This window comes from Odocoileus virginianus, unplaced genomic scaffold (genome assembly GCF_023699985.2).
Source record: "Odocoileus virginianus isolate 20LAN1187 ecotype Illinois unplaced genomic scaffold, Ovbor_1.2 Unplaced_Scaffold_36, whole genome shotgun sequence".
NCBI classification, from domain to species: Eukaryota; Metazoa; Chordata; class Mammalia; order Artiodactyla; family Cervidae; genus Odocoileus; species Odocoileus virginianus.
In genome coordinates, this window is record NW_027224298.1 from 122,451 (window position 1) to 146,816 (window position 24,366).

The window sequence follows — 24,366 nt, forward strand, 5'->3', positions numbered from 1 at the left end:
AGATAACCTTGGCACCAGGTGAGTTGTCCCGGGCCACAAAATGATTGACATGAATCTTGAAGAAAGGCAGGTTTCCAAGCAAATACAGTTTCATTAACATAGCTTAAGAAACATTTGCATGAGTAAAACATACTGGTTTGTCAAGTGGGTTCTGAGTCTTAGGCAGAACCAACTTGAAGAAAGAATCTAGGGTAAATACATAGTTAAATTAACATAGCTTAAGACAAACATTTCCATAAGAAAAATGCACTGGTTAACTTAGGGTTTTAGAATAGTTAACTTCAAGTGAAGCCAGGTGTCATTATGGCAACATAGTATTTTAAGAGAAACCTCCGGGCCCACCTCTGCGATCTCGGCTGCGGCGGGAGAGGTGGTCGGGGAAGTAGGTACCTTTGACTGAACTGCCGGCTGCGCCACGTCTGTCCGCTCCGAGGCGGGAAGCGCCTATTCCCCAGGACATCAATGCAAGCCTGAATTAAAAAAAGAATTTCTCCCTCCTAAGCCATGGCATATCAGTTGTATAGAAATACCACATTGGGAAACAGTCTTCAGGAGAGCCTCGATGAGCTTATACAGTCTCAACAGATTACCCTCCAACTTGCCCTTCAAGTTCTACTTCAGTTTGATAAGGCTATAAATGCAGCATTGGCACAGAGGGTCAGGAACCGAGTCAACTTCAGGGGCTCTCTAAATACATACAGATTCTGCGATAACGTGTGGACTTTTGTATTGAATGATGTTGAATTCAGAGAGGTGACAGAACTTATTAAAGTGGATAAAGTGAAAATTGTAGCCTGTGATGGTAAAAATACTGGCTCCAGTACTACAGAATGAGTAGAAAAAAGAAGTGGCTTTTTTAATGCCATCCTGTTACCGTTCATCGCTTTTTGAAGAGAAGCATAGAAGAGACTTTTTTTTTTTTAATTTATTCTAGCATTGCAGAAATGACTACTCTGTGCTATACTATCAGAGAATTCCAATAGAAAGAAGCTCATAACTCTGTACCCTCTTTAGTATACAGCATGAAAAAACAGAACTTTTTTTTTTTAATGACAAATCAAACATTGTTGCCTTCCTAGGACCATTCCTTAATAAATTCATTTTAAAACTCAAAAAAAAAAAAAAAAGAGAAACCTTTTAAATTTATATAGAGAAGAAAAATAATCAAATTTAGATTTACACTCTTTGGCCCAATGCATTTCTCTACAGCAGAGAGGGCAGATTTTTGGAGGTTTTTATTAACTTTCTTAGGGCAGTCCCTTTTTAAATGGTTTTTATCTCCACATGTAAAGCATCCTTCATTTCCCTTTTTAAAGCAAGCAGCCATTGTCTCAGCTAGCATTTGCATTTTTTGAGTTTCTGATCTTATATGGCGACAAGCCTTCAAATAATCAAAAATAGTCCCTGTCTCACGAATTGGGGCTACAGCCTTTTGACATTCCTGATTTGCATTTTCATAAACAAGTAATTTTTTTTAGTTGTCTTTTAGCTTTTTTTCTTTCTTTCTTTTTTTTTAATTACAGTATGGGCTTAAGGGAGTCGTTGCCAGAATCATTAGGTTCTATCAAGGGAGAGACTTTGGGATTTGTGCCCTCTGGCAGGGGAGGAGCGCTTGGAGCAACCGGGGCAGGGTTAGTAGGAAAATTCTGAAATATCTTATGTTGTTCTAATTGGGCCTTTTGTAAGGCTTCATCGTCTAATTCATATTCATGTAATAAGTGTTCTGCCTGTTGCCGAATATCAGGAGGGCTAGAATTACCTTGAAATGGCAGAATCACAGCTTCAATGAGAGCCCATAGGGGCCAGAAATCTATCGGAATATTTTTTCCCTGTCTGACGGCTCGTTCAACATTCTCTTTGACCTGATGCCAAATTTCTAAATCAAAACTACCTTCATCAGGGAACCAAGGGTTACATTCAACCACTGTCTGAAGGCAAGCCTCTATTCGCTGGTGTGAAACTGAAAATCCCTGAACTTTAAATAAGTGATAAAGTAAAGTAGGATTGACCCAGGTCTTAGTACTTACCGGCCTCAATAGACCCTCTGGGGTCACTCCGTCCGAAACTGCCAGGTGTACCAGGCCCTGTTCTTGGCGCCGCCTGTTGGTCCTTTATTGGACCAGAACCTGGTGGTCCGGAGTCGACGATGAGAGAGTGAAAGAAGGAAAGAGGTTAATATTCCCTGGGTTATGCAGCCGGCTTTCACGCTCCAGGGAATCAGCCAGAAATAGAGAGAGAAAGAAAGAAAGAAAGACATGGGGACCCAAGCTCTGATGGAGCAAAGGTGCTTTATTGAATTCTGTAAGAGTATATATACCAGTAGCTTCTTTAGATAAAAATCAAGAGGCCAGACTACAAGGTTACCAAGGAAGCAAGGAGCAATAGAGGCCATAAGGCCAAGAGGCGATCCATATGAAAAGAGGGTCGTAAATAGTTACTTTTCACCGTATGGAAAAGCTAATGAAGGAAATCCTATGCAAGCATCCCATCTCTTTGATCTCCATCCTGGGAGAGGCTTGCCTGCTCCTCTCGCCCCTGACAGGGACTGATAAGGAACAGAGGGCTCAAGAGAGAGAGGAAACAGCACACAGGAATCTTACTATTAAATGATTCCTGACACCAGATACCTTCTCTCTGAGAAGGTGCCTGCCAGACTACAACCCTCAGTTTAACTCAAATAAAACCCTTTCCTATTCCTATCAGAGATTGTTTATTGATTATTTCTACGGACACTTGCATTCACTTGTTCATCAAGGACCCCGAGAATTAGGGGCTATAAAACTTGAAGACCCTGCTCACACCGTCCCTATCTTCTTGCACTACTTGACTCCCCACAGTCTGCACATCACTTGAAACACTCCAGTATGGGGACCCCAAAGCCCAACTAGACCCCAGCCAGGAGAAAGGGAGCTTAATATCTCTGCTGTGAATTCAGACAACACAAGGATGGAACAAGCATTGCGCCTTCGTCCAGACTTGCACAAAGGATTGGAAGAGGATAAAGGGGATGTGACTTGCTTCTCTTCTTCAAGGAGCTCTGTTTGCTGGGAGGGCTGAGCACAGAGGCAAGTTAGGGGAACAGGGTGTAAGGGGTCAGGAGCTCTACACTTAACAGAAGGAGCAAAAACCCAAGAGCAAGTGAGGTGGGGTCACTGGTGAAGGGCTGAGAAGATTTGGACACACATGAAAATCACTGGACATAAGCTACTGAAGTGGGATTTAAATGCCAGAGTTGAGTCTTACAGGGCTTCCCAGGTGGCTGGGTGGTAAAGAATCCTCCTGCCAATGCAGGAGATACAAGTTCAATCCCTGGATGGGGAAGATCCCCTGGAGAAGGAAATGGCAACTCACTTCAGTATTCTTGCCTGGGGAATTCCATGGACAGAGGAGCCTGGTGGGCTACCATCCATGGGGTCACAAAGAGTGGGACACAACTGAGCGACTGAGCACGCACACTTACATTATAATGTTGATGCTCACCTTAGCTTTGGAAAAGTCAGCTACACAAGATGGAATGAAATTGCTTAAGCTGTTGTGCAGAGTTTTAGTTGGTTGTGTGGGGACTCACGGGAAGACCCAGAGCTGGTTGAGACAATTATTTTAAGGGAAGACACTTGAGATGCAAGGGACGTAGAAAGAAGCCTTCTCTGAGCCTCTCTTTTTGACTCCAAGCAGAAAATTCTGGTTAAGTACAGCTGCCAGAAACTGCCTCTTTGGGGAGCGGCTGCTCCCAAGAGGTTGATGGTAAGTTAAACTATGACCATAACTATGCTCTCTTGGAGTTTTCCAACCTGAAGAAGCTGGAAAGTCCACTTATACCTGCAGAGATCTCACCTCATGTTTGTTCTCTCAACCTATTTGTTTTTCCTAAAGGAACTCATTGAAAAAAAAAAAAAAAGAAAGAAAGAAACTCATTTGTTCTTCCCATAGAAACCTTTTCTCCCTACCCCCACCCACTACTCCCCTACTGAGTTGGATGTTGTTTGTTGTCTAGTCACTCAGTTGTGTCTGTATCCATCTCTTTGCAACCCATGGGCTGTAGCCCACCAGGCTCCTATGTCCATGGAATTCTCCAGGCAAGAATACTGGAGTGGGTTGCCTTTCCCTCTCCAGAGGATTTTCCCAACCCAGGGATCAAACCAGTGTCTCTTGCATCAGCAAGTGAATTCTTTACCACTGAGCCATCTGAGAAGCCCAAGCTGGATATATAAGCCCGTAATTTTAATCATTTTAACAAGTTATACCTTCTATTAGCTTCCATACAGAATTCTTTTCTCCTGTTAATCTGTCTTTTTTTTTTTTTTTTTGGCAAGTATCAGTCATAGAACCTAAGAGGAGAGAGGAAATGTTTTTATGCTCCAATAGTGGCAAGGTTTAAATGTTTCAACAATGTGGTGGTGCTACAAAATAAAACATGTGGCCAAGTTTAGGAAGTAGAGTCTAGAGTTCATCCATTTAACGGTGCCAAAGGGAGCTCTCTGTGCAGGCACTAAACCAGGCATCAGGGATTTAGAAGCAAAGAACACTGCCGACTTTTAACAACAGTGGGAATTTGGAAACACCTTATACTGAAATAAATTTCACATGGTTAAAGGATTATGCCATGCCGCACAGCATGTGAGATCTTAGTCCCCGGATCAGGGATCAAATCCACACCTCCTGCATTGGAAGTGAAGAGTCTTAATCACAGGACCATCAAGGGAATCCTTAAGGATGATAACTTTTCAAAACAACTAGAATGTAATAGGAGAACCCATGCAAAGAGTTTAAAATAATATTGTTGCTAAGTAGTGTCCGACTCTTTGTGACCCCATGGACTGCAGCACACCAGGCTTCCCTGTCCTTCACCATCTCCCTGAGCTTGCTCAAACTCATGTCCACTGAGTCTGTGATGCCATCCAACCATCTCATCCTCTGTCACCCCCTTCTCCTCCTGTCCTCAATCTTTCCCAGCATCAGGGTCTTTTCTAATGAGTGCACTCTTCCCATCAGGTGGCCAAAATACTGGAGCTTCAGCATCAGTCTTTCCAATGAATATTCAGGTTTGATTTCCTTTAAGATAATATTAGGACAGAGATTTAAGCCTTGAGAATTTTTATGTCCAATATCACATTGATCACATTGTATAGAATTTAGAAGATCCCAGTTGTCAGGCTGTTATGATTCATGTGAGGGTTTTTTTGTTTTTTTTTTTTTTTTTTTGGCTGCAGACTTGTGGGACCCGAGTTCCCCAACCAGGGATCAAACCCAGGGCCTCGACAGTGAAAGCACAGAGTCGTAACCAATGGACCGCCAGGGAATTCCCAACTCATGAAAATACAACTCAGGTCCATCCCTGCTGCTTTCTCCCCACCCTCTCATCTCTCCGGCGTACTTTACAGTTGCATTGTACTCATCTCAAGGTTGCTGCCCAGACTTTCGCTAGTTGTGATGAGTGAGGACTGCTCTCTAGTTGTAGTGGGCAAGCTACCCATTGGGGTGGCTTCTCTTGTTGGTGGAGCACCGGCTGTAGGGCCCACGGGCTTTGGAAGTTGTGGCTCCTGGGCTCTAGAGCACAGGCTCAGTAGTTGTGGCACATGGGCTTAGTTGCTCCATGGCACGTGGAATCTTCCTGGACCAGGGATTGAACTCACATCTCCTGCATTGGCAAGGGAATTCTTTACTATCGAACCACCAGGGAAGCCCTACCGTTATGATATGAATACCCTCTCTGCAAGGTGAGTGAGCCACTACCACCATCTCTCCGCTGGTTTCCCAGCCTCATGATCTCTATCTCTTAAATAGTAGCATCTGTTCTTGTTCATATACATCCTCAAGTTTATGAAATTAAATCTCAGGTGTATAACCATGGTTGAGATTGGGTACTTTGTGCATATATTCAGTTCAGTTCAGTTCAGTCATGCAGTCATGTCTGACTCTTTGCATTAAATATGAATATTTTAACCTGAAATACTAAAGGTTAAAATGTAAATATTAAATATTAAATTAAATATTAAATATTAAATGTTAATCCCTGAAAACACTGACCTGTGATTCACAAGCAGAAGACCTGTCCCCAGAGGCATACAATGATCTTGTCTCACATCCTCTACTACATAAATGGACTCAGCTCTCCCCTGGTAGCCCAGTGATTAAGATTCTAAGCTCCCAATGCACGGGTCCTGGGTTTGACCCCTGGTCAGAGATGTTGATCCCACATGCTGCAACTAAGACCCAGCACAACCAAATAAATACATACATATTTTTTAAAAGTAAAGGAAGATAGATGGACTCAGGCCATGTGCTCTTTTTGGTTTGGTTTCTTTCACTCGGTTTTGAGTTTGCAGGTCCTTCTGTGGGACTCTCGCATGTAGCCGAGATGACCCCTACTCATCACAGCAGTAGGGTACTACATCATGTCATCATATTGGATACCTTCAACCTACCCAGGGCTATTAGTCAATTGCATATTAGTAAAGCTGAAAGGGAAAAACATGGCAATGTCACAGAGTACCCATAAATCACGTAGACTTTTTTTTTTTTTTTTGCTCATTTTCATTCTTTGTTCTCTGTACACACTATTGAAAATTCCTATCCTCTAATCTGTATATTACTTATTTATTTATTTTTGGCCGGGCTGGTTGGCCTGCAGGATCTTGGTCTCCTGACCAGGGATTGAACCCGTACCCCTACACTGGGAGCTTGGAATCTTAACCACCGGACCACCAGGGAAGTCCCTAACTCACTTATCATTGTTGTAGCCAAGGGTTCCGGGAAACAAACTCAGTCAGAAAGACAATGAAGATACTGGAGTGCAGTTTCTTACACCAGCGGGCCCAAAGCAGAATCTCCTCTTAGCCAAGGACCCCGATCAGCATTTGTGAAAATCTTTTATACCCCATGTGTACGTGTCTGAACCCACCACCCCAAATTCCTTGAGACTTACATAAACAAAGGAAGGGTAAATACAATCCCAATAACCCCATCATTCATGTGCCATGTGCTCAGACAGTTAAACAATTAGCCAATAATCAATAAGCCCGAGGTTACACTCTGATAGGTACAGAAAATTTATGGCCTGTCTGGAGGAAGGGGTGATTAGTGTATGTGTTCTCTTAGGCAAGGAGTAACCTGGATATGATCTTCAAGGTTCCCCTGTCTGGAGGGGGTCTTATCCTTCTGTTGTCATTTCCATAGGCACTAAACACAGAGTTCAGAACCCACTGGAGAGGAGGCCGAGCGTGATCAGCATGGACAGGCCTGAGATGGGGTCCAGGCCCTATGAATTCCTTCTTCATTCCCCCCCTCTTGATGCTCCTAGTTTCTGTAACGAGCATCATTTATTGCAATATATTGTACCCAAGCCCTCTGGCCACCCACATGAGAGAATACTATCAACCTCTGGGTTACAAAGTTCATAATACATTGTAAAATTCAGGGTCCACAAAGCAGAACTATCAAGGCAACTATAACAGTGGTAAATATAGTTTTCCACCAATCGCCCTTCACCCAAGATAGGACCGAAGTCCAGAAAGGAATGTTTTCATTTGACATTGCTTTTACCTGGTTTTTCATGTCATCTAAAGCAGTCAATACATTGCCAGATAAGTCAGGAATGTATACACAACATTCAACCTTAATTATAGCACAGGTCCCTCCTTGAGCAGCTGTGAGTATGTCCAAAGCCATTCTATTATGAATTACCACTTTTTTCATTTGGATTTGCTCTTCATTTAAGGCTTGGATGGCTTTTGTTCTATCTAGGAGGGCCTGTTTTGTGAAATTAGTCAAGGCCTCTACTTTAATCATAATATCTGTTGTCCCTATAGAGGGTACAAATAAGGCAGCAATATACTCATACCATTGAAACACAGATCTTGTCCACCTAGCATGTAAATAAGGTAGATTTACTGGGGCTTGTTGTAGGTTAGGCTTTTGTTACACTGGCATTTATATCAAATGTAACCCCATGACCTGAGTCTATTGACTGTAGGTCTTACACCAAGAGAGCAAGGAGAGGTTATGATTGACAAGAGAGAGGAAAGTCTCTTTTTGTCATCCCAGAAAAGAGCAGAGTGGTTTAAAATCTCCTTGGCAGAGCGGTGACACCCACCAAGGAAGTCCATCCATCACAGACAGAGGCATAGCCCCACATACCCAGCAGTTGGAGGTGTTGTGGAAGTCTGCGTAGGAATGTGCCCATGAGATGAAAACATTGTCCTGAGTTGAAACGGAAGTTAAATTCAAAATCACGTTGATGAGGCCAAGCAGCAGGAGTTGATTGTGCGGCTTCATCCTGAAGGGGCTCGTCCGGGATCTTCTTTTCCTTCTTCTTAAGGATGGTCTTAGTCTCTCGAGGGTCAGTGGGGTCCCTCTGTGCAGTCCACTCAGCATTTTCTGGGTCTGTGTGGTATGTTTTCTTCACCCTCGTATGATGGATCCAAGGGACAATACCTGCAACTTTAACTGCAGCAGGGGTAGTTAGAATAACATAAGGGCCCTTTCGTCAAGGGGCTAGCACATCATTTCCAATCTTTGACCCATACTTGATCACCAAGCATGAATCTGTTCCCCAAGGGGGAACGGCACCCTTTCTTGTACAAACTTAGTTACCTGATTTATTACCTTACCCAGTTCCATCTGCTGTGAAATCCTATCCCCCCTTACCTGAGGCAAATTTGTTGACACCTGTTTTATTATGGGAGGGGGCCTCCCATACACAGTTTCATATGGAGAATAGCCTCGGGACTGTGGGGTCATCCTGAGTCTGAGCAGAGCTGTCGGAAGCAAGTCCACCCAGGAGCAGTCAGTCTCTCTGATCCACTTGGAGAGTCTCTTTAAGTGTCCGGTTGGTTCATTCCACCATCTCAGAACTCTGGGCCTATATGCAGTGTGCAGTTTCCATTTGATGTTTAAAGTTTTGCTTACTTGTTGTACTAAATCAGCTACAAAAGCTGGGCCATTGTCTGAACCAATGCTGGTAGGAAATCCAAATCTGGGAACTATTTCCCTAAGCAGGCACCGGGCTACTTCTGATGCTCTTTCAGTCCAGGTAGGAAAAGCTTCTACCCATCCCGAGAATGTACATACCATGACCAGCAGGTAACGGTAGTGTCAGTGAGGTTTCATTTCAGTGAAGTCCACTCCCAGGTGTTCAAGGGGCAGCGTGCCTTTCAGCTGAATACCCGGAGGTTTTTGTCTGAATACCCGAGAGGCAGCATTAACCTGTGAGCAGGCAGCATGGCCTAGGTGGGTCGCTTGGTGTGTCTGGCTTACCAGAGTGTGTGCCAGCTCCTCCAGTACCAATAATTTGCCACTTGGCAATTCCCACCATCCCTTTTCAGTCTTGATGGCCCCTTCCACTTTGGCTAACCTGACAGCCGTTGTCCTTGTTTTATCAGGCTAGTGCCATCAGTATATAGGACCCAATTAGGGTCTGGAACCTTGAGCCCTTCTTTAAAACAAACCCCAGATACCTTACCTCCTCTTTGTAGATCTGTGCCTTCTTCTTCGACACCCGGTAACCTGCTTCCATCAACAGCTGGAGCAGTGCATTTGTCCCTTTCCAGCATTTTTCCTTGGTCTCAGGCAGCCAGCAGCAGGTCATCCCTGTATTGTAGGAGCTGACATCCATACTCTTCCGGATGGAATGAGTCCAGGTCAGAAGCCAAGGCTTCCCCAAAGACGCCTGGGGAGCTCTTAAACACTTGTTGGGGGGGGGGGGGGGTCCAGATGAGCTGGACCCGACTGGTGCCCCAACTGGATCTTCCCATTCAAAGGCAAAGATGGGCTGTGATGCTGGGGCGAGGCGTATGCAGAAGAAGGCATCCTTGAGATCTAGGCAAGTATAAACTTTAGTCCTCGGCGGGAGGAGGCTAAGTAAGGTGTAGGGGTTTGGAACAGTGGGGTGTAAAGTCACAGTAGCCTGGCTGACTAGCTTGAGATCTTGTCCAGGCCTATAGTCCTGTCCTCCTTCCTTTTTGACTGTCAGGATCGCCATATTCCAAGCTGACTGGCACTCTACAGAATGCCCACTTGTTTCAATTTATTGATGTGGGGCAGTATGCCAGCCCAGGCCTCCCAGGGGTCAACAAGGGCAACAGCAGGAGGGGGAGGCTACAGGGTTGGGTAGAGGCCGGGGTCAACCTGGAGGGTCCCTTGTAGCCTGAACAGCCTTGCGTTTCAGGTCTTCTCCTCATGACCTTGTCATGGGTGGGATCTCCCATAATGGCTCCCGACATCTCCCCCTTTTTTACTTTTTAAAACAGCCAGATGAATCTCTGTTGCAAGCTTCTGAGTGCTCTGCCGAAGAGTTCTGATGATACAAGGGAGAATAACAATAATAATAATAATCAGTGCTATTGCAGCAATGTAACTAAAAATAGTAGACAAATATTTTTGGCAGAGATAAAGTTGGAGAAGGTTTTAAAGAAATCACTGGCAGCTCCAGCGGCAGTAAAATCCAATCGGGAATGCTCTATTGTTCTAATCTGTCCATGCAATCTGTCTAAATCTAAACTTATGCTAGAGCTATTCTATACCCCTGAAATATGATTTTTAATTTTTTTCCCAATTGTAATCAGTCTCATTAACCTTTAAGGGTGTTACACAAATCCACCGGTAGTCTGCATGGCAGGACAGTGCTAACTTTACTTTTAGGGCTTGCAGTTCTGTTCCGATATGCATCACCGCTTCCTCCAGAGCATCCACCTTCATCTCCAGTCCTCTGTCCACGACCTCTCGAGCAGCCAAAGCCAAGGAGACACCCTTTGACATAGTATCAACATACTGTGCAGTATGCACCCGCCGGGTTAATGCAACTGCCGCTGGCAAGAAAGTAAAGCAAGCATAGCAATAAAAACCCTTTTAGGAGAGGCTGAAGATCCCTGTAGAGAAGCTATTCTCTGTGCTTGATGGCAAAGTGACTCATTTTGTCCCCATGTGGGTATGGAGGCTTGTTGAGTTGCCTGCGCAGGATGTCCTGGTTGCAGGTCATGAGGCATCTGATCTTCATCCAAAGATAGATTACTGAGATAAGCTTTAGAAACAAACTTAGAGTGTTTTTTTTAATAACTTAATTAAATCTGTTAGCAATATAACATAACAAGGAACTATCTCAGAAGTGAGTCTTAGTAAACACTAAACCTTAATTAACAAAACTAGAAACTTAGTTTAACAATTAACAAAACTTAATATTCAGTGATTTTTTTCATTATGGAGGCATTAACCCTGTAGCCAGGGAAGGCTTTAACCCATCAAATAAAAATGAGGTTTGTCAGGGAGCTGGGAAAAGCCAAGCGGCCGTCTTGGATTTCCCATAGCCCTGACTCTTTGATTTTCAGCTATTGTTCACCCATTTTTAATTCCCCAATTTAGGAGTAGACTGTTGCCATGTTTTAAGGACATTAGGATAGCACAAGTCTAACAGGGGTTATTTTTTGTAGAAGCAAAATGAGCTTTTACATGTACCATAATCTTAAATAGCACTTATTTACTTTACTAAAGTAACAAAAGATTTTAAAAACAAATATAAATCACTTAAAGGCAAAGAAATTCATAATCTGTTATTGAAAGATTTATTTTAAGAAAACCTTGTTTTCTTAACATATAGAGTAGACTAAATTCTAGTCTGTTACCAATTTACCAGATAGCAAACAAACAAAATTTATCAGTTAATCTTAGAAAAGTCTTTTTTATAAATCTTGAAGAACTAGCAGTATTTTTTTAAAGGCATGAGAGTGAAACCATACAAGGCATGTTTAAAATCTAATTAAATTGTAATTGACAAAGTAGCCTGGTCATTGCTGTGACTTGTAACACTTTAACATGATAACTAAAATTATAACTGACAACATTTTACCAGGACGTATCAGGCTTTTATGGATTTCACATAATTTCTAGGATATCTATATAAGTAACATCAACCATACAATATAACCTGAGAAGATTTATCACTCCTCCAACAATACTTCCCATGCAATTTAACATGTCAAATGAACTCAGGTAGTTTAATAGCTCTTTGGGATGTCTCAGGGGCCCTCTGAAGCATCCCAAAGTCAGCTAGAAGTCAAGCTATTTAGGCAGTTTTGTCAATAAATATCAAAAGGGTTTATAGTACTCTGTCAGGTAGAATCATATAGATCACTGTGAAATAATATAACTTGTGGACTCTGGGAGAAGGTGAGGGTGGGATGTTTCAAGAGAACAGCATCGAAACATGTATATTATCTAGGGTGAAACAGATCACCAGCCCAGGTTGGGTGCATGAGACAATTGCTCGGGCCTGGTGCATTGGGAAGACCCAGAGGGATCAGGTGGAGAGGGAGGTGGGAGGGGGGATGGGGATGGGGAATACATGTAAATCCATGGCTAATTCATTTCAATGTATGACCAAAACCACTGCAATGATGTAAAGTAATTAGCCTCCAACTAATAAAAATAAATGGAAAAAAAAAAAGCAAAAAAAAAAAAAGGTAAACATAGAACAGATCACTTCAGAGGTAAAGAAACTTAAAATCCATTATCAAAGGCAGTTTAACATCTCAAGAAAACTTGTATTTATGCACAAAACTCTTTCCTTGGAGTGCACTTTCCATCAAACCTTCTTAACACTTTCTGTACCCATTACTTTGTTCTCCCATCCTGAAACAGCCACCTGTAAGTCAGACTTACTTCCTTTTCCCTTCATAAAATGTAACTTCATTCTTCATACCTTCTTTACTGAACACACACATCTTACTTTCCTTAAAGCAACCAAGAATTGACCTTTATATTAGCATTCTATAGATTGGTGAACATAAATACCAGTGATAATTTCTAAAAAAATTCTAGCGAACATCTCAGGATGGCATCAAACATTATTCATTTGTAGTCTCAAATCTCTTTAGTTTTTCTGTAAAAGGAAATCAGTGTTTAGTAGTAAATGTTTCAAAATCTTATTTTATTTGGAAATGACCTAATTATTTAATAGACTTCTAATACTTAGTTTAGCACAACCCTTAGAAATTCAAGTTACGCCAATCTGGAGAGACTATTGTAGACAGATATTCTTAAAGAATAATTATTCTTAATAGAGTTTATAAAAAAGTTGAAATAAATAAAATTTTTAAAGGCTTTTCAGATTCCTGCGTCCAGGACTGGGGGACTAGAAAAACGGGAAGGATAGGAAGGGCTAAGGAGAGGAAAGAGAGAGGGAGGGGAGAGAGGTCAATAAAGTCTCTTGTTCCCTACCGGTCGGGGCACTCTGGTTTTCGTTTTATGTTAGATAGGGAAGAGGTTAATTCTTTTCCTTGAGGCAAGGAACACCAGGCCCCGAGAGCACAGGTTGTCACTTGCTCTAGGGCCTTTTTATCTAAATTCATCTGATTTCTGGCAGATTCAAATTCATCAGTTCCTGCCAGCATTTCCTGCACAATATGTTGTGGACCATATTTGTGGTTATCTCTAGCTTGCTTATGGGCCAAATCCTCATATTCAGTTCTCCAAAGTAGATATTGTCCTCCAGATAAACAAGTCTTAGCAACTGTCTTCCAATCATATGGGGTCATCCAGCTAGCTGCCAAAGCGTCCAATAATATTTGAGTTCCTTAATCAATTTTATTGGAAAGGGCTCCTAAGAGGGGCCTTTTTCATCCTCTGAGTCAAGTAATACAGGAAAGCAAGCCTCAAGATGGCGATCAAAATCATCTCCAGGCCCTGAAAGCACCCTTCTTTGTGAAAAGCCCAAGGGAGGACCCTTACCCCTATATGGAGGGGGAGGGATGGGGGGTCGAGATTGCCTCATGCTTTTTTTTACCCTGTTCTAAGGATGCTTTAAGGATTTTAAGATTGAATTTTACAGAAGGCCTAATTGGAGATGTATCTCTTAAACTTCTAGGAGCGTCTTTGGCAAAAAAAAGATCAATCCTCATCAGAATGATAATGAGCTGCTGCTTCTTCTAAATCTTCCTCATCTTGGGGTGAAAGCTGTTTTTCTTTTTCTTCCCCACCTTCTGGATGACTATTGATGTTCATAGCAGCTAACATTTGTTTTAACTGTTGATAGCTTGATTTGGGCTCAGCATCATCCTTATTTTCTTTAACTTTTACTCTTTCAGATTCATGAGTCAGATCTAAGGCATCTCTAACCATACTCCACAGGGAGAAAGTATCGGTGGGCACCCTCTCCGGTCCATGTAGAGTATAACAATCTCTTAACTGTTTCCCCAACTTTTCCCATGTACTTAAGTTAACAGTGCCTTCTTCTGGGAACCAAGGGCATTGCTCCTGTACAAATGTGAAAAAAGATTGAATACTGGCTTTTTTTACTTTAATACCTCTCTTGTTTAATAGTTGTAATATCACCCCAATAAAAAGTTGCCTTTCTTTTGACTCACTGTTACCCATTTTTGTTAGCAATTAGAAGAAGAAAAAGGAGAGGATCTTAATCTTAGAAAAGAAGGAAGCTGAAACCTACCCACCTTTTTACCCTACCTTTCTTATGTAGGGGGGCCTATAACGCCCTAGTGGGGTCCTACCTGAAACCTACCCACATTTTTCGCCCTACCTTTCTTATGTCGGGGGGGGGGAGCTGTAGTGCCCTAGTGGGGTCCTACCCGCCCTCCTTACCCTGCCTGTCTTATGCAGGGGGGCCCGCAACGCCCTGGTGCGGTCCTAGCCGTTCTGAAAACTGGACAATGAGAGACTTACCTTTGGGTCCCTGTTTGGGTGCCACTTGCTGGGGTCCAGCCCCAGCAGGATCCAGGGGTACCCTCAGGATGAACAGCGTCGGTGAGAGAGAGAGAGAGAGAGAGAGAGACCAGACCGGGATGTGCAGCAGAGTCTGGCAATGCTTTATTTTTCACCGTAGCTTTTATACCCTAAGTTAGTACATTTCTAAGGGGAGATGAAAGATAAGCATACAAAGTATAGTTTAATATTACGTCAGTTTTGTCCTTCACGAAACCAGGGTGTTTTCTGCATACTTCTTTGTTCATGAGAGTCTTCTTTCATAGTGGATCTTTGTACATTATCTTCTGGCCTTGGGGCCTATTAACATTTTATGACCTAGGTGAAGGCAAAACTGTTTTCCGTAGTCTATTCTTTATTGTTCTATTTTGCCTTGAGTTTAGCAGAAAACAGAAAAGTTGCAGTCTCATGGTACAGCAGGTTGCAACATAGTAGAAATACAATCCTGTTGACGCAAATGTCAGTCTTTTTTGCAAAAGTTCTCTACAAAGTTTAGCACACAAAGACTCTGTGGTTAAGATGAGGAAGCCTCTGTTTTCGCACTCTTGATTAAAATTAACAATTATCTTATTGTTTCCACACTAGGGCTAAACTCTTATTTTTCTAAATCCTTAACTATATTAACAATAGTTTTTAGTGCACAACCTCAGCACATTAACAGCAATCAAATGTTGATCTAATAACCACTCTTAGAATAATATTTTTTGTACTCTCTAATAGGGCTTTCTCACCCCCCAAAGGGCTCTGTGCCTATCAGGGCCTTTTGTGATCAGGTTCTTTATGCTGTTTATGATTAAGGTGTTGTGAGCAGTCATGTGCATTAGTACGCATCTGCCAAACAAGCCAGAGTGCCAGCAAAAGGGTTTTCACTTGAAACATTTCCTTCACTCCTGGCCCCTTCGTAGGGAACCAGCGTCCAGGAGATTTATTAATTAGGGTTCTATGTTGGTCTTTATTTAGTGAAAGAGGAGCAGGAGAGCTCTCGGCAGGCAACGCAAAGATCTGCAACAGGACGAACAAGGACAACAGCAAGAGGGGGAGGCTACAGGGTGGGGTAGAGGCCGGGGTCAACCTGGAGGGTCCCTTGTAGCCTGAACAGCCTTGCGTTTCAGGTCTTCTCCTCATGACCTTGTCATGGGTGGGATCTCCCATAATGGCTCCCGACACAGGCCTCTCTATCCGTAGCAGGTATTGGCACTTTCTAACCGGGATGGTGCCTGGTTTGAGTTCTATTATCACGGGGCATGATGTTTAGCCAGCCTGGGGGGGGAGGGGGTTGTCTTCCACCCAGACCTCAGGGAATAATTGAGTTAGCTCTCTCTCATGCTCTTCCAGCCCACCCGGTTCTTCCTTCGGAGGCTCATGCAACCTCCACTCATCTTGGGGTGGTATTGAGAGAGAGGGCAAATAAGTCATAGAGTCCGTCCAGAAGGTGGGCCTCTCCTCAGGGGAGAAAGTCACTTGTGCTCCTAGTTTGGAGAGCAAGTCTCTTCCCAACAGGGGTACTGGGCACTCAGGAATGTAGAGGAATTTCATGAATCACTTGGTGCCCCCCCCCCCCCATCTGACATTTTCTGGGCTGGCAAAACGATTTAATCATCTCTTCTCCCAATACCCCAGTTGCAGCGGTAGTCTTTTGGACAGTGGTGCCACAGGTTTTGTTACTACCGACAGTTCTGCTCCTGTATCCACCATGAAGTCAATGTTTTGGTCCCCCACTTTTAAGGTTACCATGGGCTCTCAGGGACCTGATATCTCTGAGCCCTGGCAGCCCTAGTTAATTTCCAAGTCAGCAAGCCCCACAACTGCGGGAGCTTCCTCTTCCTTCCTTGCCTTAGGGCATTCATTCTTCCAGTGGCCAAAAGCTCGGCACCGGGCACACTGGTTTGGCTGTAACGGGGCCCGGGGCCTCCCTTGGGACCGGTTGAAGGACTGTCCTGTCCCTGGGGCAGATGAGGTTTTCCGGAGGGCCCGAGATAGACTTTCCCAGAGCAGCAGCTTGCACTGTAAGTCTCTTGTCTGTTCTCTTTCGTTCCCTCCGGCTCTCTGGCAGAGCGCAGTCTCTGCTTAATTCCAACGTCTCCCTCCCCTTCTTGTCAGTACTCACCGGGAGAGGCGGGTATAGCTTGGGCGGTTCGGTTGGAGCCGGATCCTGGAAGTGTTGGCCAGAGGCTTCTGTCACCGGGATCGGAGCCTGCCCAAACGGCGGCTCTACGACCTCCGGGAGAGCTGGCGGAGGAGCAGCGGCTGCTGCAGGAACTTCACCTGGCCCTGGATCGGGCATTAAGGCGGCCTCCGGTCCTGGTGAAGCACTGGGAGGCAGGCGCGTCATTATCCAGCATGGGGGAGGGGTCAGGTCATCCCCGTCCAAATCCTGTAGAATTTCCTTTTTTATCATCAGTCAATTTTTGTGCCATTAATATTTTTCCCTTTCCCTTCTGGATACAGAACCTTGTCCAAGTAGGAGGGTCTTGAGCTAACCCTAGCCATGAGTCAATAGATGGATATTGATCCAGGTGTCCTGGCTCTCCTGTGACTACTGTATAGACTGCTTCCACTATTTTTGAGTTCATGGTGTTCTCTGGTGGCCATCCTGCTCCCATAGGGGCCATTCGACCTCACAGAGTATGTGGAGGCGGTTAGGCTTCATCTTCACCCCATAGTCTCCTCCTAATCCCTTCTTTAAATTTTTAATCATGCACTCCAATACAGTTGCCTTAGATCCACTTCACCCCATCTTGCTTACCTTCTCGGACCTTCTTCTACTTTTCCTTTTCATTCTGTCTACGAAGTTCTCAGTACCCTATGTACTTCTGATATTTCCACTCAATGACACTTAAATTGCCATTCTGCCTCCTTCCTAATTGGGGTGAGAAGAGCCTTACCTGCCAGATCCCAGAGGGAGAAGGGGGATCGGCGTGTCTTCACCTGCCGGTCAGCACAGCCGAATCAGAACACCACGTGGTCCAAGACTGTTTCTCTCTTAAAGTCCGTTCTGCCTCAGTGGGTTTGATCAGGTGCGGAAGAAAACACAGATGGGTTAAATATCCCATGTCCCAGGCCATCTCTAGAAAAGCCAATTCATACTCACTTATGTATCCCCCTCCTTCTAGCCTAACAATTCTGAGGGGGTCAAGAATTTCACAGCAGATGGGACACCTCCTGGGGGAGGGCAGAATACGAGCATACAAGGACCAGTTTCCTATCCTAAAAATCCCCTGGCGATCGCTGGTAATAATTTTCCCTGAGACGGCGTGGACACACCTCCTAAATGACCTTCACAAATTCCCTTCCTAAGCCCTAGCACGCTCGTCAACCTGTGTACCAAGCAATCACTGCTGCCTGCTTATTCCAGGCTCCGGTGGGTCTGTGACCCTTCTAGTCCCTCCCAGGGGGGTGATCAGGCCCCCTCTTCCACCCTGCCGGGTGGGTTCCTCCTCACCTGAGCGCTCAGTTCCCCTGCTGCCGTCCACTACCTGCTAACGTGAAAGGTCCGGGCATTGAGAAGCAGAATCCTTCCAGAAGGGTGAGGCGCCTTCCCCCCTCTAGAAGATTCAAGCTGCAAGGCCTCGGAGTAGTCCCAAATGGGACTTGTCTCCTCAAAGTGAGGAGTTTCCCGGCCAATGCACCAAATGTTGTAGCCACGCTTTCCGGGAAACAAACTCACTCAGAAGGACAATGCAGATAGTGGAGTGCAGTTTATTACACCAGCGGGCCCAAGGCAGAGTCTCCTCTTAGCCAAGGACCCCGACCAGCATTTGTGAAAATCTTTTATACCCCATGTGTACGTGTCCGAACCCACCACCCCAAATTCCTTGAGACTTACATAAACAAAGGAAGGGTAAATACAATCCCAATAACCCCATCATTCATGTGCCATGTGCTTAGACAGTTAGCCAATATTCAATAAGCCCGAGGTTACACTCCAACAGCTACAGAAAATTTATGGCCTTTCTGGAGGCAGGGGTGATTAGTGTATGTGTTCTCTTAGGCGAGGAGTAACGTGGATATGATCTTCAAGGTTCCCCTGTCCAGAGGGGTGTCTTATCCTTCTATTGTTGTTTCCATAGGCACTAAACACAGAGTTCAAAGTTCATTGGAGATGCGGCCGAGCACGGTCAGCATGAACAGGCCTAAGATGGAGTCCAGGCCCTAAGAATTCCTTCTTCATCATCTTTTTCATTTTCTCTGCTCTCCTACAGATGCTCTCCAGATGTTAGATAGGGTCAGTGACTCAGTGGATATGAATCTGAGCAAACTCTGGGAGATACTGTAGGGCAGGGGAAGCCTGGCATGCTGCAGTCCATGGAGTGGCAAAGAGTTGGACACGACAGAGAGCCTGAACAACAAGAATAACAGATGCTCTCTATTGTATTTTTCATCTCCTCCATCGAGTTTCTCAGCTCCAGAATTTCTGTTTGGTTCTTTTTTTAAGATCTGCATCTCATTGACAAAAATTCCACTTTATTTTTTTGAGATTTCATTGTATTTTCCTTTGGCGTTTTCTCATGGAGGTTCTTCAAAACAGCAATTTTGAATTGCTTATCTGCTTGTTCACAAAATTCTGTGTCTTGAGGAATCCAGTGATTAGGACTCTGTGCTTCCACTGTCGGGGGCCCAGGTTCAATCTCTGGTTGGGGAACTAAGATCCCAGAAGCAGAGCAGGCAGCAAAAAAAGGAAAGAAAAAGTTTATGTGCCTATGTGCCTTTCAGATCGATTATTGGGGAAATGTCACTTTCTGCTTGTCATGACATGTTTCTTTGATTTTTCTTTTCTTTTTTTTTTTTTTTTGATTTTTCTTTCTTTCTTTCTTTTTTTTGGGGGTAGTTTTCCATAGGTGCTTTTGCATTTTAAGGAGAAAACACCTCCTTAAGCCTTTGCTAGCCGCTTTCAGTGGGGTATTCTTTTTAATGAAAGTAGTGAATTATCTGGGGCTTTCTCTTTCTCTCCCTACACCTGCTCCACTTTTCTTGCTCCCTCTTGTGGGAAAATTCTTAAGCTTTTCTGTAGGCTGCCTCTTGGAAACCTGCCTCTGGATTCCCAGAAGGTGGCTCTAGAGCTCCAGTCTGCCGGCGCCCTCGCCCAAAGTTGGGGACCGGTTTGCTGAGCCTGCATCTTGTCTGTAGAGTTCCTGTGGGCGCTGCAGGGGCAGGGTCCCACAAGGGGCCCCCGGAGAGTGGGGGCAGATGTGGGTCCAGCAGTCAGGGCACTGAGGGTGCCCTTGGACCCTGTAGGGAGATTCCCCGGTGTGGTTCTCCCAGAGGCTCGTGATTGGACTCGCCAGTGAAAGCAATTGCTTTAATGCCCTTTGGAATGCCTGTCTGCCTCTTTCCCGAGATCCTTCCTCTCCCTCCTCATGGAGGTCCCGCCTCCGGACGCCAGTGCTGCTGTAGACACAAACCGGTGTCTCCAGCGGTGGCTTGCCTATCTAGGGGAGCAGAGCACTTACCACTTATCCTTTCCTTGATGGGAGAGGTGGTCTCTGGGTAGATCAGCCCCCAGAGATGTTCCCTGGGGACGAGGGGTGGGCTGAGAGCTGAGAAATCCTCTCTTACTGCCCCTTCTGCTGTGACTACATTGCCTTGGCATGCTGGAATCTCCCCCGGGGAACGCTCACTTTCTGCAATTACTCTCTCTGTGTGTCGGAATTTGCCCAGGTCAGTTTTCTCCACCGCCGCCACCGCAAGGGAGATGGGGACAGGCTCATCGGCCCTGCAGGTTCCGCAGCCCATGCAGATGTCCGTCTGCCTGGCACCAAGATGAACAGACAGGCGTGATTCCTCCCAGGTTCCCTGACACGTGGCCCTAGGTCTCACAGGCTCCCGGTTGTTCTTGAAGGGATGGTTTGTCCATTGTTCTGTGCTTCATGGCTCAGTTGTGGCCGACTCTTTGCTACCCCATGGACTGTAGCATGCTAGGCTCTTCTGTTCTTGGGGATTCTCCAGGCAAGAATACTGGAGAGGGTTGCCATCCCCTCCTCCAGGGGATCTTCCCAACCCAGGGATTGAGCCCAGGTCTCCTGCATTGCAGGCAGATCCGTTTTAGAAGGAGGCTAAAAAGGAGAAGGAGGCAGCAGAGGGTGAGATGGTTGGATGGCATCACTGACTCAAGGGACATGAGTCTGAGCAAACTCTGGGAAATAGTGGGGGACAGGGAGGCCTGGCGTGCTACAGTCCATGGGGTTGCAAAGAGTCCGACATGACTGAGCACACACATGTACATTCTTTGCATCATGTCTCACTATCTAAAAATATTAATTTGTGGATGTTTACTAATTTTTTAGAGTGCCCCTCCAAGGGAAAAGCAGCCTCCCTGAGAGCAAAGATTGTTTTTCATCCCTGTATCTACAGAGATTAGACATAAGAAGCTCAGTTAATGACTGAAGATCAAATGAATGAGGCCATTAGTTGATTGCTTGAATCAGCTTAAAACGTTTCAGTGTGTTAGTTGCATTCCCCCTAAAAAAGATGGTAATCTTCTTAAACTATAAACTCTTGTGGGTTGACCTGTGTCGTCTATTTCTCAGGAGAAATGGAGACTCACGGGTACTTTTGTTTTATTTGTGGGCAGTCGGGGGGTGCTGTGCTAGGTTTTCTTGCTGTGTGCAGGATCCCTGTAGTTGCAGTGAGCAGGGGAGACTCTCCAGTTGAGGTACTCGGGCTTCTTGTGGCGGTGGCTTCTCTTCTTGCAGGGCGTGAGCTCTGGTAGTTGTGGTTCACGGACTCTGGAGCACGGGCTCAGGAGTTGTGGCACACGAGCTGAGCTGCCCTGCGGCATGTGGAATCTTCCCAGACCAAGGATTGTCTGGGAAGGGTCCCCTACACTGGCAGATGGATTCTTAACCACTGAGTCATGAGGGAAGTCCTGATGGGTGCTTTTTAAGATAATACGCTTAGGACAGTATTTGTTTTGGCTTGGGGGTTTGGGGGTGGGTTTTGGTGGGTATTTTTGTTTTGGGGAGATGATATCTTAGCAGAGATTTGGATGAAATGACAGAAGAAGCCATGACACTATCTGGTAGAAGGACATTTCAGCCTTCAGTCTATAGGGAGAAGTCATCAAGATAAGCGTAGAGAGAGCCTCCATAAGTACCGCTAAGGCAGGGCTTCTTAACCTTGTTACTACTGACATCTGGAGCTCTTTCTTGTGAACACAACATTCATACAATGTGCATTGTAGAATGTTTAGAGCATCCTTGACTTCTACCCATTAGATCAGCAGTCTGCAATGTTTTTGCCCCCAGGGACCACTTTCATGGAAGACAATATGCTGATTTGATGCATTTATGTATTGCAGAAAGTTTACCACCATAGCATTAGCAAGGACCTGCATCCCATACTTAACACTTTTTTTATTGTAGTGAGAACATTAAGGATGTTTTGCCTTAGCAACTTTCAAGTACACAATACAGGATTATTAGCTATAGTCATCATGCTGTACATTAAATCCCTAGAACTCGTTAATCCCATAGCTGGAAGTTTGTACCCTTTGAACAATAGGCAGATATTCTGCATTTTAACAAGTTCCCGGGTGATGCCATGAGGTTGGTTTGTGGGCTTCACTTTGAAAAGTAAAATCAATCTGTAACGAAAACTGTGGTCTGGTTGCCCACTGCCCAAAAATCAATAAAGAGGCCAGGTTTGTGGAAAGAAATGTTTGCTTTATTTTGGATGTTGGCAATGGGGTGGAGAGGGTGGGATGTGGATTCCAGCCCAAAGTCCAACTCCCCCCACCCCACTGACAACCAGTGGGCAAGATCTTTTTTATATGGGGGGAGGGGGGCTACATGCAGAAACAGCACAGTCAGCTCTGACAGTCATCTTGAAATTAATTGGTCATCAGCGGTCAGATCAGCATCATCTCGATTGCTTTCAGTGCTGTTTATCTTCAGTTCCAGGACTGGATGGTTCCCATATCCCTAAGGCCGATTCTCAGAACTGTGGCAGCTTATGTCATGGCTACAGTCTGGTCATCATGTAGTTAACTTCTTCCACCTGGTGGGGGTTTCAGTATCTACAAGACAGCTCACAGGATATGGCTCAGAATATTGTCCATAGACCTTGAGGAGGAACTAAAAGTCCTGGATTTTGTTTAATGACTAAGCTAGTGCTATTTGGTCTCCTTTGACTGTCTTCCTTTGTGTCTGCATCTTCTCACTTCTCTGACTGAACTTATTCCTTGGCTGAAGTTTCCCCCCAGACAACAGACAGGTGGAGGAAGAGGTTGGAAGAGGGAGGACCATAAGGTCCTGCTCCATTGCAAATCTGTACTCAATAAATATCAGATTAATGACAGAAATGGGAGAGGTCTACAGGCTCCAGAGGACCAGGGATCAGATTAGTGGATGAGGGTGGAAGACATTGAGCAGGCGGGACTGGGATATGGCTGTCGAGGGATGTGTTTAAGTCTTGGTGCCCATTTTGCCAGTTCTTATTACTAGAAGCACTAGACGCATGGAAGCACATTTGGATAACAGAATGTCAGATCCAGACGACACTTCAGAAGGTAAGTCAGGGCCTCCCTGGTGGGTCTGTGGTGAAGAATCCACCTGCCAATGCAGGAGACGTGAGTCTAATCCCTGGTCTGAGAAGATTCCACGTGCTACAGAGCAGCTGAGCCCGTGTGCCAACACTACTGAGCCTGTGCTCTAGATCCTCTGTGCTCTAACTACTGAACCCACATGCCGCAACTATAGAGGCTTGACACGGATGGTGGAGAAGCTTAGTAGCTGTCATCTGAGGGCAAACTCAGTCAGAGGAAATGCCAAGTCTGAGTCTGAATTCCAGATCTTCCCTTTGTTAACTCATAATTCCTCTGATCCTTGAGAAATGGGCATCTGATCCCTCTTAGGAGGATGATTAAGTCAGAGTATATAGGCTCCACCAAGAAATCTGGTTGACATTTCTGGAAATTTGGAAAGCTCATCATTTTATTGAGCATTGAGTAGATTTCAGGGCTTCTGCTAAACTTCAGGTGTGATCTGATTCAGCCACTCAAATCTTTTAAAATGGTAATGGTTAGAGATCTTGGTTTTACAGATAACCAAGCCAGATAACCATTGTTTACAGTAAAGTCTATGCATAGTAAGGGTTTTTTTTTAATCCCTTTGTTTTTTTACCACTCTCTTAAAAATCTTTGAATGACATTTAATTATAATATAGTCAAATGTTTCCATCTTTTTTCTTTAATGGTTTGCTCATTTTATATATTGGAGAAGACAATGGCATCCCACTCCAGTACTCTTGCCTGGAAAATCTCATGGACAGAGGAGCCTGGTAGGCTGTGGTCCATGGGGTTGCTAAGAGTCAGACACGACTGAGTGACTTCACTTTCACTTTTCACTTTCATGCACTGGAGAAGGAAATGGCAACCCACTCCAGTGTTCTTGCCTGGAGAATCCCAGGGACGGGGGAGCCTGGTGGGCTGCCTTCTATGGGGTCGCACAGAGTCGGACACGACTGAAATGACTTAGCAGCTTAGCAGCATTTTATATGTAATTTCAAAGTCTATCCGTACTCAGAGGTCATAAAGACATTCCCCAACAATGCCTTCTAATAGATTTAACATTTATTTATTTATTTGGCTGCACAAGGTCTTAGTTGTAGCACTCAAGATCTTCTTTGCATCATGTGGTATCTTTAGACGCAGTGTTCAGGCTT

The 24,366-nt window shown here is 44.7% G+C and overlaps 1 pseudogene; it reads left to right on the plus strand.

The window, feature by feature from the left end:
- The first annotated feature begins 316 nt into the window (after positions 1 to 316).
- Positions 317 to 1,133, plus strand: LOC110145172 (transcription initiation factor IIA subunit 2 pseudogene; annotated as a pseudogene).
- Positions 1,134 to 24,366: the final 23,233 nt, after the last annotated feature.